At 39.5% G+C, this 18,182-nt stretch overlaps 1 long non-coding RNA gene and 1 pseudogene across 1 annotated transcript; one reads left to right on the top strand and one right to left on the bottom strand.

Annotated features, from left to right (window-relative positions):
* The first annotated feature begins 4,033 nt into the window (after positions 1–4,033).
* LOC147039985 (DNA (cytosine-5)-methyltransferase 3B-like) lies at positions 4,034–7,137 on the top strand (annotated as a pseudogene).
* Positions 7,138–9,512: 2,375 nt separating this feature from the next.
* On the bottom strand, positions 9,513–18,174 carry LOC147039984 (uncharacterized). Its single transcript, XR_015063128.1, has 3 exons — positions 17,170–18,174; positions 15,098–15,536; positions 9,513–15,023 (listed from the first exon to the last, which is right to left on the bottom strand). It is a non-coding gene; the product is annotated as an uncharacterized LOC147039984 (long non-coding RNA).
* Between the last annotated feature and the right edge of the window lie 8 nt (positions 18,175–18,182).

Genomic DNA, 18,182 nt, shown 5'->3' with positions numbered 1-18,182 from the left:
AACAGAAAAGGGAAAATTGAGGTTGGAGATAGTTAGAGCAAGATGGGCAAAGTTTTGAGGAAGAGTACGGGCATTTACATGCAGAAGAGATTCACTGGAATTATGGAATTGATCGCTGGCTGTTCTAAATTCATCATCAAGTAAATATTTGCATTTGTCAGTTACACTTTGATTCATGAAATTAAAACAATCAACATCAGGATGGTCAATTGATAATGTATTCCATGGAGAGTCATTAGTACTGTTGATGTCAAGTTCAATTTCTGCACTTCTATATGAGGAAATATTGTGCAATGTCGGGATCATTGAAGAAGTAACGTCAGAAAACCGTCATGCATCACAGAGGAAGTAGGCCTACCTATGCAAATTTGTCCAACTCCTCCAATCTCCTAACCATGATCACTCTAGCCTGCTCAGGTGCTCCATTCAGTTTTATGTACATTTTGCAGTTAGAGGACCAATCTTTCCCTCTTTACGGAGGAACCGAGCCCTCTTGGCTATGTCGGCATTGGTTTTGGTCAGATGTTCATTTCTATACACATTTGACCCTTTCAACATTCTACCTTGGCGCAGAAGGCTGGTTTTAAATTTTCTATTGGTGAACCTCATGATGATAACCGGCCTGCTCTTATCTTTCTGGGGAAGAGAATGGCAAGCTTCTATGTCATTTTCATTTATGCTGATGTGTTTTTTTTGTAGAAATTCTATCACTTGCTGCTGCACTGTATCTTCCTGATCACTAAGCTCTGTTCCCCTGGTCACAGCTCCTGACCTTGCCGCACCCGCGTATGAGCATTGTTGACATAAAGGACGATAGATGGATTTAATGATTTGGAGTGACACAGATGGTTTGATAAAAGTGTTTCTTGTATAATAGTTATTTGATATATAATTTATATATCGTTATATGTGTCACGATTGAAATGGAGCAGGGCGACCAAGTGCAGCTTGGACCAGGGTTTATTGGAGGAAACAAAGACAAACTCTGCAAACTGACATGACTTAACAAAACGATAACATGACTGACTAACCGAAAACAGACTTGAAAACGACAGGGACCAAAAAATACATGAAGACGACACGACATCAAAACAACAGCAACCGCAACAAAAAGACAATGATCCGACGGGGCATGAGGGGCAGACAGGACTTATATACATGACAGGTAGGTAACAAGAGGCAGGTGAGAATAATCAAACTAATCAGGGGCAGGAGGGGAGGGGCGAGCACACAGACCGAAACCATGACAACAGACACATGGTGGAACGGCTGGGTACGAGACGTGACAATATGGGCCTGTGGAATAATTTGAACTGCAACCGACGTCAGTGGCGCACACCTGGCATTGTTGACATAAAGGACGATTGAAGGATATAATGATTTGGAGTGACACAGATGTTTTGATAAAGGTGTTATTTATGTTATATTTATTTGGATAACTGTCAATGTTACGTCAGGCCCGTTCTCAGCTCTTCGTTTGTGTTTGTCACGTTAGCATACCGTATCGTTTAGCCTGTTGTTGCTCGTTCATGTCTGTTCTTGTTGGATTTTGTCAAATAAATTTCCCCCAAAATGCGACTCCGCTGCGACTTACATATGTTTTTATTCACGCGTTTTATGGCTAATGCGACGTATATTCCGGAGTGACTTTTAGTCCGAAAAATACGATAGATCGTACCTGTTTTTGCAAACGTGATTATGCGTTAGCATCTGGTATAGTGCATGAAGGCAAAGCATAAAAAAAAAATTGAAACAGCGATAAACGAAACCGCGATATAGCAAGGGATTACTGTAATTTGAATTTCAAGTGACAGTTAGCGGCAGTTGTTTACATAAAGACAAGGATTCGATCACGGGATGACGAAGATGATGAAGGGCCCCACACACTACCGGCATCATTAGCAGTTTTGTTTGTAAGTGACACGGAGGATTTAATGATTTTGAGTGATACAAAAGGTTTGAAAAACTATTATGGAATTTCCGCACGCCCGGTCCTACTCTACGGAGCCCTCATTCACCTCCGTGGATGGAAGTCTTATTTAAGACACTAGCTGCCAGTGATCATGCAAATCTTTCCCACTGAGGTGTTTTGGATGCTGTTTAATCTGCAGATTTCTTACCTATTTAGCAAACAATGTTTGCACTTTAATTTCCATGTTGAAACTTGAATTTTTGAATGGATTTGTTTGTATCCTACTGTTTTGGGTTTGTTTGTTTGCATGAAGTAGTACTGCTTTAGCAGGCACTGCTTGTTGCACAAAAATATGTTACAGTAAATTTTGTAAATGTGTCCTTCAAATGGTAAAACTATTGTAAATGTATCCTCCTACAATGTTTATACGTACTTATATGATCTGATTGGTTGTGATCCCTGATTGGTGCCCCTCGTACCCAGCCAACCCATCAGTGCAGGGAGAAGTGGCTTCATCAGTGATTGGTTTCAGATGTGCCACCAGGTGCACTGATTGAACCTCCTATTTAGAAAGGACTCTGTGCATTCAGGCTGGATGTTAGTGTCGTGAGAGTTGTGTTGCAGAGTCAATCTGTCTCCATAATTGCTTGGGTGTGTTTGTGCTGGTGCCCTTACTTTGTGTCAGGGTCCATTCACCTTGTGATGATGAGGAAAACCTTCTTAACACAATAAAGCATTCCAATATAATGATGGCAAAATGAAGCTCAAGACATGAAGCATTTCAGAAAAATGTGTGAAGTTGTGATTTATGTCTTGAGACATTGTATGCTCATTAGGGACACCTATTTCTAGCAATCGTGCGGAAAAATTATAGTAAAAAACGGAACAAGCTGTACCGCAGGGATTGCTTTTATGGCAGACAGTCGTTCTCTATGCTCATCTATAATAAATATGATTCTCTTTGCTCTTACTTGTCCGTAAAGAGTCGGACACAGGCAACTCAGTCACAGGCCATTCCAATTTAACAATGGCAAATTTACCAGCCTTTTTGTCTGCTTTTTGAAGCCTGCACTATGTTGTAAGTTCCTTTAGTCTTATGATTGGCAAAATTTCATGACAGTTTTGTTCCTTTTTCCGATGTCATTGATCTTGATAGAAATTTATAAAAAATAAAGACATCATAAAAACACGTCACGTCCTGAACCTAAACTCTCATGAGTGGGGAATTCAATTGGATTCTGTCGAATGTGAATTATGCTGGTGAAAATATGAAAACTTTGCTTTGGGAATATTGAAACTATGTCCCAAATTAAATGACCTTATGTATATAGATAATTCCTTGAATGATTATATACATTGTTTATCACAGGCGTGCTGTGGGCCAATTGGAATATTCATCTCCCTGGTTCCACTGTTTTATATGTCTTTGGCGCCAGCCATGATGTTCAGTTGAAATAAACTACAGTAACGGCAACCCTGGTGTGATCATTGACGCATTTGAGAGCAAACTTTTATATGGCATCAGGAATTAAGATGAACCTTCTCGCTGGCGAGTTTTTAACTTTTCTTTACCGTGTACGTGCAGTGCTTGTTTATTACGTTACGTTTTGTCCGCGTTGGCTACCATAACGCCAACAAGCCACTCTTCTCTGCAATGGCGGACGTATTTTGCAGGCCCGACCCCCTCATTTTCAACGAGAACATCACCGAGAATTGGAGGTTTTTTGAAAGGGAATATGTTTTCATTGCCGCGACACAGTCATACGGAAGAGGATTAGGGCCAGTGAAGAAAAAAAAAAACGAGGGGTGACAGGATTCTGACTTTTTTTCTCAGAATTCTGACTTTAAAGTCAGAATTCCCCATTTCTGACTTTAAAGTCAGAATTCTGACTTCAAAGTCAGAATTCAGACTTTATTCTCAGAATTTTGACTTTAAAGTCGGAATTCAGACTTTATTCTCAGAATTGTGACTTTATTCTCAGAATTCTGACTTTATTCTCAGAATTCTGACTGAATTCTGTCACCCCTCGTTTTTCTTTTTGGCTGCGCTTCAATGCTCTGTTTAATGGTTTAGGATCAATACAGACTCTTGGCTTGCCATTCTGTTTCTGTACCACCACCATGATTCAGTCCGTGCTGCAGTCAACAGGGGTGATTATTTCTCTGCGTTGCAGATCTGTGAGCTCCTCCATCAACGCTTTCATCAGTGCAACAGGGACCCGTCGCTTTGGCAGCTGTACAGGCTTCACATTGCGTTTATCTCCATTTTATATTTTCCTTCCAGACATCCATCTCCAGTGAACACATCGGCATAGCTTGTCTTAATCTGTTCCATTGTCCACTGTTTAGTTGAGTATCCCTGTCGTGACTATCTCATCTGCAGCCATGATATTCTCATGGTGCACTCTGATCAGCTTCATTGCCTCACTGGCATTCCTGCCCAGGAGTGGAACTGCATCCTCTGTATTTACCACTTGAAACTCTAAGCGACATTGTTTGTGATTTCGTGGATTTCTAAGTTTGATTTTGCCTTTCCCCACTGGCGTCACCTTACTTTTGTTATACATAACTAGCACTGTGGTAGTTGTTCCAGCTTCATGTCAGGGTTCAACAGGTTAATTGGAATAACATTGCATATAGCCCCACAGTCTATCTGAAATTTGACCAGGTTGTTTCCTAATAACATGCCAGCAAAGAGAAGCTGGGTGTTAGACTTAGCTGTGTTTATTCATTGCACTGTGCTCTTGCTGCAACCACATCCGTGCCCGAGCCTGTCTACACTCTAGGCACTGTATCAGTTATATGTGATACATCCTCAAATCAATCGCTCACGCCTTCTGTTACTACGGCCTTCACGTTCTGCTTCCACGTTTGGTCTGTTCTACCCCTGCATTTCACCGCAAACTGGTTCTCTTTGCCGCACTTATTTCCAAATGCCGGGCACTTAAACATTTCTCATGTGTCTTCCCTCAGAATTTACAATCCACCAAGTTGTCAAATTTTCTCTTGTACCGCATTTCTTGTACAGTGTGTCCTCATCTGACGGACCGGTGATAGTTTTAACATTTAAAACTTTTAAAAACATTTAACAATTATAAGTTACATCTGGCCCTTTGAGGACAGCCATTATGCTGTGGCCCTCAGTGAAAATGAGTTTCACCCCCCTGGATTAAAGCCTTCTACACAGCCAATGTGACGGACGAAGAATACAATGCCGTGACCGCCAAGAACAACTGTGACATCCGCCTGTATCTGCTACCTAAACCCGCTACTTAAAGCAGAAGGAAACTCATCTTCCGCTGAAGACTGTGAACCTGAGCCGCTAGCCAACGGCAAGGACCTGGGAATTGCGAATGATGACTCTGACAGTGAATGCTCGACGGCGAGCAATGGCGGGCATTTCAGACAGCCCCAATAGGCAAATTATACTGCAAGCTATCACAGTTATGGAATTGAAGGAATGGTATACAAAATATATAAAGCCATGTCACATAGCCCTTACAAAGTTAAAAAGCTGACCATAAATGACAGCCTACTTGACGTGAATGGCGACTCTGGCAAAAGGGTGGAAAACACACGACCCAGATATACAACACACAAAGGTCGACGGAAAGCCAATTACCAGGATGGAAACAGGTTTTTGACTGGAGAGCTCATATGGGGGAAGGTAGGGGGTTTCTCTTGGTGGCCCGGCTTGGTGATTCCTTGGAAAACCAAATTTTCACCTCCAGGTGTACGGAGGGTTGAATGGTTTGGTGATGGAACCTTCTCAAAGATCCCAACGGAAGCGTTGATGCCTTTACATAATTTCACTCAATGTTTCTGCAAAAATTCATTTGCCAGCCTGCCCACTTACAAGGCCACCATCTTCCAAGTCATAGAGCTGGCAAGTGAACGCTCTGAGAAATCTATTGAAGAATCAAAAGAAGATGAAGAAAAAGAAATGAATCTGATGCTGGACTGGGCAGTGAAAGGATTTCTGCCATCAGGGCTGCAGGGATTTGTGCCACCTGCCATTCATGAAGCTGGCCAATTGTCCAATTCGGATTGGACTGAGTCTGACTACCACCCGCCTGTGAAAAGGAGACATGCTTTTAAGAGTCGGGCAAGCACTACACCTTCACAAGAGACAATTTAATTGAGAAGCTTAGAGACAAAAAGGCACAACAATCGAAGATTGTTGTTTGGCTTGTGGGTCGCCTGACGTGGTCGCGCAGCACCCATTGTTTGAAGGCAGTCTTTGTTTCAAATGCAAAGAAAACTTTACAGAAACACTGTATCGCTACGACGAAGATGGCTATCGGTCCTACTGCACCGTTTGCTGTGTCGGAACAGAAGTCATTTTTTGTGGCAACGCCAGCCGTTGCAAATGTTTCTGTAAGGTGTGTGGAGATCCTGGTGGGATGGGGAACCTTTCGTGAGCTGAAAGGTATTGATCCATGGAGCTGCTACATTTGCCAGCCAACGCAGTGCGAGGTAAAGCTCAAACTCAGGCCAGAGTGGAGTGTTAAGGTCCAAGACTTCTTTGCCAACAACAGTGCGCTACATCGCATCAGAGATTTGTGAAGATTCCATCGCATCAAGCATGCTGGCAAGATTGAATAAGTCAACGATGTCCGCATCATCACAAAGAAACACTTTGCTGAATGGGGCCCTTTTGACTGGATGATAGGAGGAAGTCCTAGCAACGACCTTGCCATGGGGACATATCCTACGGAAAGGATTGTTTGAGTGCACTGGAAGACTCTTCTTTGAATTTCTACCGCATTTTGACGCTGCTGAAGGCGAAGGAGAGTTACGACCGGCCTTTTTTCAGGCTTTTTGAAAATGTGGTGTTCATGTCCAGCAGAGACAAGATGGACATCTGCAGATTCCTGGAGTGCATTCCAATGATCATCGATGCCGTGACTGTCAGCCCCGCACATCGAGCTTGCTACTTCTGGGGAAACTTCTTAGGTATGAATGAATTGGCCGGCGGCCCCATCCCTGGATTAAAAAGCGAATCTTCAGGATTGTTTAGAAGTTGGCCGTGCAGCAAAGCTGGACAAGGTGTGAACCATCACAAGAAAAACTCCATGGTTCTAAGGAAATTGGGACTTCCTGTCATCATGAAAGGCATCATGTGGTATACCTAAATGGAGCAGATTTTTTATTTCCCCAAATACTACACGGATGTGAAGAACATGGGCCGCCTGCAGTGCTGTATAAAATCATTGTGGTTGTGATTATTGGTCATGAAATTAATCAAACTGTTATAGGTTTTAATCTATCGATCCATCCAATCTATCTATCTGTCTGACCTACCTAACTACCTACCCAACACCACCCACCCAATCAATCCATCCATCCATCATGTTCAATCGGGGTGGGGTGTTTTAAACACAATAGATTGTCATGAATTTTCTTTATGCAGGAACTGGAAGAAGAGGCATTTTATGTTGTGGCCTTTAAAATAAAAGGAGAGCAAGTCTATTTCGTGGACGCCACAAAAAGGGTTCCACTGACTGAACCAAAGATTCCCCGATGGCCCTAATTTTCCCCAGAGGGGTTTCTGTGGTAATTTTGTTTTATTTTTTGTTCGATTGTTTGTATTTATAATTTATTAATTTCTTGTTACTTATTTATTGTTCTGTTTAAAATGTTCTGTTTAAAGTTAAATGCACAAAATAGTCATTGTTTAATTTTTTTATTAAATGAATTTAATCTAAATTATGATATTTCTCCACTTAGTTATATTTAGTTGTCCGTGTATAAATTGTGTTGCATCATTATATTGTATGTATTAGTTGTATCAATTCAATAGATGCTTTCAATTTTTCCCACATATGTTTCAGACAATATTTGTTTAATTATGAGAAATTGTTTTTGACAATTCCTACACTGAAATACCATTTATTCGGCCATATTTAGTTTTTCTTTCATGCGTTGGCTATATAACCACATAAGCTACAACAAAACCAGAAAAAAAGTAACTAGGTTTTTGCAAAACTTTGCTTAACGTGCAACATGTTGGGTGAGCGACTTATACTCAGGAGTGACTTATTTGATTTTTTTCACAAATTTCCAAAATTCAAAAATCCGCGATGTAGTGAAACCGCAAAAAACGAACCGCGATGTAGCAAGAGATTACAGTCATTTGAACTGCAAGTGACGTCATCTGTGCCGCGCAGCGGTTGTTTACATAAAGGCCAAATGATTCGATCACGGGATGACGAAGATGTCCCACGTACGACCAGCATCATTAGCGGCTTTGTTTGTAAGTGACACGGAGGATGAAGAGTTTGAAGGATTAAATGATTTGGAGTGACACAGAAGGTTTGAAAAACTATTATGGCTTTTAGGCACGTCCGGTCACACTCTACGGACCTTTCTTTCACCTTCGTGGATGAAAGTCGCAGGCCGGTGTTCGGCCGGGTGGCTGTCTGGGGACGGTGGATGGGGCTCGGACATGGCTTTTACACACGCCCGGTCCTATTTGTGGAGCTCTTCCACCTTCGTGGCTGGAAGTTCAGTAGTTTTTGCCTCGTTAAACTCTTGTTTTGTTAAATAAAGAGTCATTTACAAAACCCACGTCTTTCCTGGTACTTTTTAAACGCTACAATATAGTTATATACTAGGTCTGTGCGGCGCGCGTGCGCAGCATTGACATGGAGGAATTTGATCGATGGACTTAATGATTTGGAGTGACACAGATGGTTTGATAAACGTGTTATTTATGTAATACTTACTTGAATAACTCTGAATGTTACGTCAGGCCCGTTCTCAGCTTCTCGTTTGTGTATGTCACGTTTAGCCTGTTGTTGCTGGTTCATGTCTTTTTTTGTTGGATTTTGACAAATTTGCCCCAAAAGTGCGACTTATACGCTGGTGCGACTTATGTTTTTTTTTTTTTTCACTTTATTGTGCATTTTATGGCTGGTCCGACTTAGTCGGAAAATTACGGTATTCCCTTTCACAAACACTCTGCGGTGTTCTCGTTGAAAATGAGGGGGCTGGGTTTGCAAAATACGTCCACCATTACAGAGAAGAGTGGCTTGTTGGCGTTATGGGATTAAACAAAACTTAACGTAATAAACAAGCACTGCACACACACTGTAAAGAAAAGATAAAAACTCGACAGCGAGAAGTCTCATCTTATTCCTGACACCATGTAAAGGTTTGCTCTCGAGTAAGTCACTGATCACACGAGGGTTGCCGTTACTGTAGTTTATTTCAAAAGAACATTATGGCTGGCGTTAAAGACATAAAACAGTGGAACCAGGGAGATGAATATTCCGATTGGCCCACAGCACGCCAGTATGGTGGCCTGTGATAAACAATGTATATAATCATTCAAGGAATGATCTATATACATAAGGTAATTCAATTTACCTTGGGACATAATTTCAATATTCCCAAAGCAAAATTTTCATATTTTCACCAGCATAATTCACATTCGACAGAATCCAATTGAATTCCCCACTCATGAGAGTTTAGGTTAAGGACGTGATGTGGTTTTATGATGTCTTTATTTTTTCTAAATTTCTATCAAGATCAATGACATCGGAAAAAGGAACAAAACTGTCATGTGCAAATAATGTTGAGACTAAAGGAACTTATGACATTGTGAAGGCTTCAAAAAGCAGACAAAAAGGCTGGTAAATTTGCCATTGTTAAATTGGAATGGCCTGTGACTATTGCCTGTGAGTCTCTTCACGGACAAGCAAAAGCAAAAGAGAAGCATATTTATTCTCGATGAGCATAGGGAACGACGGTTTGCCATAAAAGCAATCCCTGCGGTACAGCTTGTTCCTTATTTGGCTATCAAATATTTCCGCACGATTGCTAGAAATAGGTGTCCCTAATGAGCATACAATGTCTCAAGACATGAATCACAACTTCACACATTTTTCTGAAATGCTTCAAGTCTTGAGCTTCATTTTGCCATCATTATATTAGAATGCTTTATTGTGTTAAGAAGGTTTTCTCATCATCACAAGGTGAATGGACCCTGACACAAAGTAAGGGCACCAGCACAAACACACCCAAGCAATTATGGAGACAGATTGACTCTGCAACACAACTCACATGACACTAACATCCAGCCTGAATGCACAGAGTCCTTTCTAAATAGGAGGTTCAATCAGTGCACCTGGTGGCACATCTGAAACCAATCACTGATGAAGGCGCTTCTCCCTGCACTGATGGGTTGGCTGGGTACGAGGGGCACGAATCAGGGATCACAACCAATCAGATCATATACGGCCTCAAAACATTGTAGGAGGATACATTTACGATATTTTTACCATTTGGAGGACACATTTACAAAATATTATACTGTAACATATTTTTGTGCAACAAGCAGTGCATGCCAAAGCAGTACTACTTCATGCAAACAAACAAACAAACACAAACAAACAAACAAACAAACCCAAAACAGTAGGATACAAACAATTCCATTCAAAATGTCAAGTTTCAACATGGAAATTAAAGTGCAAACATTGTTTGCTAAACAGGTAAGAAATCTGCAGATTAAACAGCATCCAAAACACCTCAGTGGGAAAGATTTGCATGATCACTGGCAGCTAGTGTCTTAAATAAGACTTCCATCCACGGAGGTGAATGAGAGCGCCTTAGAGTAGGACCGGGCGTGCGGAAAAGCCATGATAGTTTTTCAAACCTTCTGTGTCACTCCAAATCATTAAATCCTCCGTGTCACTTACAAACAAAGCCGCTAATGATGCCGGTAGTGTGTGGGGCCCTTCATCATCTTGTGATCGAATCCTTTTCTTTATGTAAACAACCGCCGCTGACTGTCACTTGAAATTCAAATTACAGTAATCCCTTGCTACATTGCGGTTCGTTTATCGCTGTACCAATTTTTGTTTTTTGTTTTGCCCATGCGCGATACCAGATAACGCATAATCACGTTTGCAAAAACAGGTACGATCTATTGAATTTTTTGGACTAAAGGTCACTCCGGAATATACGTTGCATTAGCCATAAAATGCGTGAATAAAAACATATGTAAGTCGCAGCGGAGTCGCATTTTGGGGGAAGTTTATTCGACATAATCCAACAACAAGAACAGACATGAACGAGCAACAACAGGCTAAACCAGGGGTGGGCAATTATTTTTTCCATGGGGCCACATGAGAAACTGAAAATATTGTGGAGGGCCGGCCAAAAGGCTGAACTCAATTCTTCATATTATTAATTGCATTTCTTTATAAAAAGCAGTAAATAACATTATTATTGACAAGCTGGTAAGAGTATATATCATAATTAAGTAATGAAAAAGTGAGTTTTCCTTGCAAAAAATGTCATTTATTCAATCAAATTTACCCAAAACAATGGTAAACAAAATGTGAACGTTTTTTACTATCTGTGACATTTATCCAATAAACTTAGATGCAGGCTATCAGGTAATCAATATCTCTGAAGAAAAGCATGTAATTAAATAATTAAATCACTAAAACAACATAATAAAAACACACTAAACATGCAAATAAAAATAACCACACTACAATTAAAATCATGCACAACTCAACCATAAAAACATGCTTTAAAACTTCTACCTTCTTACATTTTTAAATTCTTTTTTCTTGTTCAGTGAGAGAAATCTAGTCTCTGCTGTGCTTTAACGAGTGCATCGAAGTGAGGTTGCATGTCTGAGGTGGAGTCTCGTAATGCCGACTCAAATTGTAGTCTTTAAACACGGCGATCTGCTCCCCGCAAACTAAACACACGGCTTTACCTCCGACTTCAGTAAATAAATACTTAGCAGTCCAGTTTTTGTTGAAAACCCTGCATTCGGCATCTACCTTTTTTTAGCAGCGGGCATTTCTGAGGGCTTAAGTCTTGTGACTTGGACACAAGATTGGACAATGATCCAATCATGCGCACGTCTCGCACGCCTTGATATACGTATTGCGTCATCATGTACGTGAATAAAAAACAACTTCAAAATAAAAGCAACGCAGCTTCAGTCCATGCATCAAGTAAAATAAGAAAATATGTTTATTTTGTAATTTCCAATGAACCTTACACGGGCCAGTCAAAGTCAACCAAAGGGCTGTATGTGGCCCGCGGGCCGTACAATGCCCAGGTCTGGGCTAAACGATACGGTATGCTAACGTGACATAAACACAAACGAAGAGCTGAGAACGGGCTTGACGTAGCATTGACAGTTATCCAAATAAATATAACATAAATAACACCTTTATCAAAACATCTGTGTCACTCCAAATCATGATATCCATCAATCGTCCTTTATGTCAACAATGCCAGGTGTGCGCCACTGACGTCGGTTGCAGTTCAAATTATTCCACAGGCCCATATAACAATATATAAATTATATATCAAACTAGAAAATGCAATTTCTGGAGAAATTGCGTGTGAAGGCGAAGAAGCTGAAATTATCTTGGGGAATGCTTTTTGCATTAAGTGCATAAAATGATAATTATATTTAAAGATTTGGGGAATGCTACAGAATTATGTTGAAACTCGGAACAGGTTGAATTTGGCAAATAACGAAAGAATTAGAAGGGAAAAGCAAATTTCATATGATTGGACGTGAATTTCAAAGTTATAAATTTCAAATCATTGTTAAGTGAGAAGTTGTACAGTAGGTAGGCATAAGATGCATGAGCTAAATGTTGAAAGGGTTGAATTGGTGGCAAAATTAATAAATTAGAAAGGAAAAACGCTGTCTCGAACCTTGAATTTTCGAAAAACCAGTATGCAAGAAAACCAGTAAGCGAGTAAAAACAGTACATACGCAAGAAATATTAGTCAACAAGAAAAAACAGTCAGCAAGATAACTAGTAAGAATCAAGTCTGAATCTGTTGTTATTCGGCATAACATAACATCTGCATGACCGTGGGACGGTGGGAAACGAAATTTCGATCTCTTTGTGTGTCTTAACATGTGAAGAAATTGACAATAAAGCGGACTTTGACTTTTTTTTTACTTTGACAACATAACATCCACCAGGTGTCAATGCTGAGCGACAGTTATTAGGCATAAGATGAACAGTTTAAAGATGGAACATGTCGAAAAAGACATTGCTGTCCACAAAGCCCAGTGGAAAATAAGGATGCTGAGGACAAAGATACTGCTGCTTTGAGGTTGGGGATGCTTGAATAATCTGCAGCAAAATCAAAAACAACACCAAAAATAATTCCTCAATCCACATTAAAAGTAAAATAACATTGAGTTTCTTTAAAAGTTGACAGAATTACATTGCATGTCCAATGAAAAAATATGCATATCTCTTCAAACTTGTTATAAATGTAAGGCTGTGTGTGCAATTCTAACAGACAGAAATAATGAAGCCAGCTCATCTGCTCTGCAACATATTTATTTTCTGCGTTCTCTACTGGCAAAAATACATATTGCATTTAGACGTATGGGTTTCTTCCTCTAAAGGTAAAATACCATATGCTATACATTAAAATCATGTACTATACATTAATACCATTAACTACATATTAAAACAAAACTATAGCGACGGTATTTGCTATGAACAAAATAGTCAACTGGGTCACCTAAATCGGCAGATGAGGCTGCTGGTAATGATTTTCAACATCCACCAGGTGCTGAGCGACACAATCAACAGATAGGGAGTGTACTGCTTATCACCCAACATATTGAACATTTAGCAAAGTTTAGTAAAGACCTAGACTTTTTTTCTGGTTTTTGTTTTAGCTTATGTGGTTATCAAGACAACCCATGAAAGGAAAATTAAATATGTCCGAAGAAGTTGTATTTTGCTGTAGGAATAGTTAATAACAATTTATCATAATTAAAAAAAAATATTTGGAAAAGTATGGGAGGAAAAAATTTTAAAGCATCTAATTGAATTGATACATTGATACAATTGATACATTTAATATCATGACGCAACACAATTTATACACGGGCAACTAAATATAACTAAATGGTGAAATATATTATAATTTAGATTACATTAATTCAATTTAATAAAAAAACAACAACCAATGACTAGTTTGTGCATTTAACTTTAAACTTTAATAATCAAACACTTTGAACACAACAACAAACAAGTAACAAGAATAGAACAAAAAATAAAACACAATCATCATTTAAACCCCTCTGGGGGGAAATTGGCTTTATCAGGGAATCTTTCGTTCCACTGAATCAGTGGAACCATTTTAATATTGTTGGCGGCATCAACAAGCTCAACTTGTTCGCCTTTAATTTTATAAGCAACAACGTGAAATCCCTCTTGGTCCAGTTCCTGCGTAAAGAAATTTCATGACAATTAGATAGATAGAAACCTAAAAAAATTTGATTAATTTCATGACCATAATCACAACCACAATGATTTTACAGGCAAGGAAGCAAGTGAAATTGTATGTCTTCCTGATAGGGCTGTATCTGCGACAAAATCTGATCAAGTTGGTGATCCAGATTTGGAAAATACTCCTAAAGCATGAGTCTGACTTCAGCCTTGATGATGATGAGCCACTGATAGCAGTTTATCTCAAGTAAATATCAGTATTGATTCAATTTAGAATACTTTTGTTTATACACTGGAAAAAAACGCTTGCTTTAGGTTCCTTTATGACAGTACTTTCTGTGAAGTGGAGCTCCACACCACCAAAACACGCTGTCATCATATGTGTCAAGGAGAGGCGCTGTCCAACCTTGACACAAAAGAAGTTGGCTTCGCGCCATCGGAGAACTTTTATTTCACTTTGATCCTATAATGAAAATGTCAAATTAGTACTAGCTGTTGAAATATAGATCTAGACTACAATTACTAAAGTAACATGATGCCTTAAGGGCCCTTACTCAGGTGAAATGAGTGTGGTATATCTAGACACACACGTGTACACACACGTGTACACACACGTGTACACACACGTGTACACACACGTGTACACACACGTGTACACACACGTGTACACACACGTGTACACACACGTGTACACACACGTGTACACACACGTGTACACACACGTGTACACACACACACGTAGTGTGAGAGAGAGAGCACACACGTAGTGTGAGAGAGAGAGAGAACAATCAGTTTACTTTTTTTAAATAGAAAATGCCCAATGGCACCGGCATCCCTCTTGTATAAACCATTCTGATGGGGAGAATCTAAAAAAGAAAGACTGATTAAACTTCAATACTTCATGAAGGAGAGGGAACTAAAAGAGAAGGACTGATCTTACAGCAGAGACAGTGCCATCGGTTGTGAAAAGGACACCTGCCTCATGGCAAATGTCCTTCAATGGCCGGCTCATACTGGTAGGGTACAAGAGGGCCGTCCCCTTCTCCTCCAACTCCGGGGTCACCTCCATCCTCCCAGCGATGTAAATGGAGGTGTTTGTCCGGGAGAGGAGGACCCCTTCCTCTCGCCCCCGGCCAAAATTAATAAAACGGAAAGTACCTCCGACAGAGACGTCGGAGGCTAAATTAGGAAATAAAATGAATTTACAAAGATGGTGGCCATCACACAGGGCCACCACTGTATTCGAGTGTGAGGCCCCAGCCTCCACCGTGTTGTCCTCCTTTAAAACCCATCTAGAATATTTTGTCATGGTTTTGGAGGCCACGACTTTGGCTGTGAGTGCCTTTGGCACTTGTTGGAGGCTCCATAAGTTTTCCATTCTGAAAAAAATGAATAAAAATAATAACTGATCAGCAGAGACATAATTACTACAGCACTTATATATGGTTTAATTAGTCTACATGATGACATAAATTGATTTCATAAAATAGCAGCCCTACCCCTTTGGAAGGTGTAAATGTGTATACCCTTCCCCAAATGAGTGTTGTTGAATTGTTTTTATCTATCTATCTATCTATCTATCTATCTATCTATCTATCTATCTATCTATCTATCTATCTATCTATCTATCTATCTATCTATCTATCTATCTGTGATATAATTGTTTATTTATTTCCAATGAACTACTTCCAGTTTAGTGTATTTTGGAAGTTGTTAAGAGTACACTCCTTTGATCTAAAATTGCATTCTCTACATAATTTAGGAAGCTCATATAATGTTGGCACCTGTACATTTGTTCCCACGCTAAGCAAAGATTGTAATAAATTAGCACTCTAATAAGTGATTATACATTTATATGTGCACTCTAAGAAAGAAATTACGCTTTCACAAAAAAGGATACAGCGGATTGCAAAACACATTACACAACCTGTAAATCTTACAATTTAAAACTATAATTCCTTACAAAATAACATTTGTGTACAAAACTGATAAAGCCAACATAAATTTTAAGCCAATTTAACATGACTGCCTTCATTTTCTCATGTACAATTTGCACAAAGACATTGATTATTTTACATCTGATCGCATTAAAATTCACTGGAAAACATCCGTGCAAAGGCATTAACAATCATCATTAAAAGCCTCATTTTAAGAAATGAATAAGACTGACTATTTTCTATTTGTTATAGGGAAATAAACATCTGCATTCTACTGCCAGAAACGGTGCTGAGAGTTGACTTTTTTATCTAGCCGCGCAACTCGCATGATTGACAGCGCCACGTTTTTTTTTTTCTGGCCGCGCTTCGTTCCCAGGCTTTTTTTCCCTCATGCGGTTCGGATCAAAAGAGGTGGCCAGCCTTGTTTAGGCGGCATCACAATATCACACGGATAAAATAACATTTATAATTGTACAAATAAGGTTATACAATATGACTTGGATTATTTGCTCATTTCGTTTGAGAGTACGCACTACTGAATGATATTTAGTCAAGACACACAAAATGCACCAAGATGTGCATTCTCTGTCTTAAGAACTAAACCATACGAAGAAATATATTGTTCGAGAGATGCTTACTAATGGATACATTTCTTGAGGTCATAGGACTGGTCTAAAGATATAATAACATACATTTTCAAGGTCATAGGACTCATTTAATAGTTTTACACTTGCCGTCGTGCGCGAGTTTTTTTTAGTTTCTTTTTTCCATTGTGCTTGAATTCCAGTTCTTCTTCAACCAAATCGGTACAATTATTATACCTTGTAAGAAACGAACCTGAAGACGTCTTACTCAAATTCGCGTGTACAGGGCTTTTCGGAACATTTGAAAAGGCCTGTCTGTACACGCTAAAAAGTGAGGATGTGACTTAATTTTCACCCAGTTTAAAGTAGCAACTACTAATTTAAACAGTAACACAATGGTCTACAGTACAAAAATAGACTACAAAGTGTTTATAAATGTTTTGGGAAAATCAAATTTCGGATTGGGGTGAGATTGATAAAAAGCGTCTTACCTTTTTCGATGTCTGGGAAACTCTGGCGGGAACTGGAGTGCGCCCCAACATCTTTGAGGGTAGTGGGAAACTTCAACTACAGTGCAGGCTAAACAGATATGCAACATTAGCATATGCAAGCAATAAAGAGTGTCAGATACACATATCCCTGTAAATTCGTGTGAAATGTGACTATACGATTGAGTGAACATGTTTCAGCATTTTAAGATGATGTTCATGATATACATACTACGATCATAGCCCTTGTGAATTCCGATTTCTGTGAATGTATCACAACCCACAACCCTACGCGATGTTAATACGTAGTATCGACCAATATGATATTAATTACACACGGAAGAAATAAAAATACTAACAGCGAAACACATGTGAAATGTGATTCTACGATTGAGAGCTGTCAGTCATGGTCAAAACATATTTTTCACCATGACTACAGTTCTGATGACCAGTTCTAAACGCCATTCTCTGCTGCCAGATGTTGTTCACCAAGTATAAATTGGCAATGACTAAGTGGTGAAATAAATGGGAATATGAACATAATGAATTAGTATTAAACAAATAAATGTCTGATTTGTGTATTTAGTAAGGTGCTTAGTTTTGACTCTTATCTAGCAGCCCAAATCCACGTGTAAACGACTTTTATAAAACTTAGAAAAGGCATTTACACGCGGATGTCTAGTAAATGAAATGTGAGGATATAGGAATACTTCATTTTCACAGAGTTTAAAGTGGCGAATACTAATTTCCACAGCAACAGAAACGCAATAGTTTACAGAGCACTGGGTCTGATTGGCTACCATTACGCTGCCTGAACCAACCGCTCACGTAATTGCACGCTGCCTTAGCTAACCGCTCATGTAATTGGGCGCTGGCTTAGCCAATCGCTAACTGATTTATTACGTTAACACTGAAACTGTCTTGTGTTCAGCAGTTTGACGACAATGTGAAAGTAAAAACAAAACACAAATGAAAATCTAATTAGTGTGAAGGCCTTCACACTATTATTAGTGTGA

The sequence above is a fragment of the Syngnathus leptorhynchus genome, chromosome 21 (genome assembly GCF_054491065.1).
Source record: "Syngnathus leptorhynchus isolate UIUO chromosome 21, UIUO_Slep, whole genome shotgun sequence".
NCBI lineage: Eukaryota > Metazoa > Chordata > Actinopteri > Syngnathiformes > Syngnathidae > Syngnathus > Syngnathus leptorhynchus.
The sequence above is the reverse complement of the archived record's forward strand: the minus strand, read 5'-3'. Positions and strand labels throughout refer to the sequence as shown.